Here is a 1,954-nt window from a genome sequence, read left to right on the forward strand (position 1 = left end):
AGAGAAAAGAAAAGGAGGGAGGGAGAGAGAGAGATAGAAGAGGAGGAGAGAAGGAGAGAGAGAGAGACAGACCCCTGCTACTGTCACCTGTCTCTCTCTCCTCTCTCTGTCTCTCCTCCTCTCCTTTTTCTCTCTCCCCTTCTCTACTCTCTCTGCCCTTATTTTCTCTCTCGTCCTCCCTCTCTTCTCCTCTCCTCTCTCCCTTCCTCCCTCTCTCTCTTCTTCCAGGCAGGTGACAGTAGCAGGAGCCTCTCTCTCCTCTTCTCTCTCCTCCTCCTCCTCTCTCTTGCTCTCTTTCTCTTCCTCCCTCTCTTTTCTTTTGCAGGTGACAATAGCGGCGGTCTGTCTCTCTCTCTCTTCTCTCCCTCTCTTCTCTTCTTTTCTCTTGCAGGTGACAATAGTGGGGGTCTCTCTCCCTCTCTCCTCCCTCTCTCTTCTCTCTCTCTCTCTCTCTCTCCTCCTCCTTCTCTCCTCCCTCTAGTCTTTTCTCTTTCAGGTGACAATCGTGGGTCTCTCTCTCTCTCCCTCTCTTCTCTCTCTTCTCTCTCTCTTCTCTCTCTCCTCTCTCTCTTCTCTTCTTTTCTCTTGGAGGTGACCGTCGTGGGTCTCTCTCTCTCTCTCTCTCTTCTTCTCTCTTCTCTCTCTCTCTCTCTTCTTCTTTCTCTTCTCTTCTCTTCTTTTCTCTTGGAGGTGACCGTCGTGGGGCTCTCCCTCTCTTCTCTCTCTTCTCTCTTTCTTCTCTTCTCTCTCTCTCTTCTCTTCTTTTCTCTTGGAGGTGACCGTCGTGGGTCTCTCTCTCTCTCTCTCTCTCTTTCTTTCTCTCTCCTTCTCTCTCTCTTCTCTTCTTTTCTCTTGGAGGTGACCGTCGTGGGTCTCTCTCTCTCTCTCTCTCTCTCTCTCTCCTCTTTCTCTCTCTTCTCCTTCTCTTCTCTCTCTTCTTTTCTTTTTTCTCTTGGAGGTGACCGTCGTGGGTCTCTCTCCTCTCCTCTCTCTCTCTCTCTCTCTCTCTCTCTTTCTTCTCTCTTTCTTTTGGAGGTGACCGCGTGGTCTCTTCTCTTCTCTCTCTCTTCTCTCTTCTCTCTCTCTTCTCTCTCTCTCTCTCTCTTCTCTTCTCTTCTTTTCTTTTGGAGGTGACCGTCGTGGGTCTCTCTCTCTCTCTTCTTCTCTCTTCTCCTCTCTTCTCTCTCTCTTCTCTTCTTTTTTTTTGGGGTGACGTGCGTGGGTCTCTCTTCTCTCCTCTCTTCTCTCTCTTCTCTCTTCTCTCTCTTTCTCTTCTTTTCTTTTGGAGGTGACCGTCGTGGGTCTCTCTCTCTCTTCTCTCTCTTCTCTCTCTTCTCTCTCTCTTCTCTTCTTTTCTTTTGGAGGTGACCGTCGTGGGTCTCTCTCTTCTCTCTCTCTTCTCTCTCTTCTCTCTCTCTCTTCTCTTCTTTTCTTTTGGAGGTGACCGTCGTGGGTCTCTCTCTCTTCTCTTCTCTCTCTTCTCTTCTCTTCTTTTCTTTTGGAGGGACCGTCGTGGGTTCTCCTTCTCTCTTCTCTCTCTTTTTCTCTCTCTCTCTCTTCTTTCTTTTGGAGGTGACCGTCGTGGGTCTCTCTCTCCCTCTTCTCTCTCTCTTCTCTCTTTCTTCTTCTTCTCTTCTCTCTCTTCTCTTCTTTCTTTTCGGTCCCTCTCTCCTCTTCTCTCTCTTCTCTCTTTCTTACTTCTTTTCTTTTGGAGGTGACCGTCGTGGGTCTCTCTCCCTCCCTCTCTCACTCTTTTTCTCTCTCTTCTCTTCTTTTCTTTTCGTTTGGGGTCTGACCTCCTGCGCGTCTCCTCTTCTCTCTCTCTTCTCTTCTTTTCTTTTGGAGGTGACCGTCGTGGGCGGTGGGGGTCTAATGTTTTGTTTTTCTCTTTCGGTTTCAGGCACATTTTCTCACAGCTGAAATAATCCATCACCTGTTTCTCCATTTGTCACCT

Source organism: Boleophthalmus pectinirostris, unplaced genomic scaffold, assembly GCF_026225935.1.
Source record: "Boleophthalmus pectinirostris isolate CB_2022bp ecotype Guang Dong unplaced genomic scaffold, ASM2622593v1 HiC_scaffold_11, whole genome shotgun sequence".
NCBI lineage: Eukaryota > Metazoa > Chordata > Actinopteri > Gobiiformes > Gobiidae > Boleophthalmus > Boleophthalmus pectinirostris.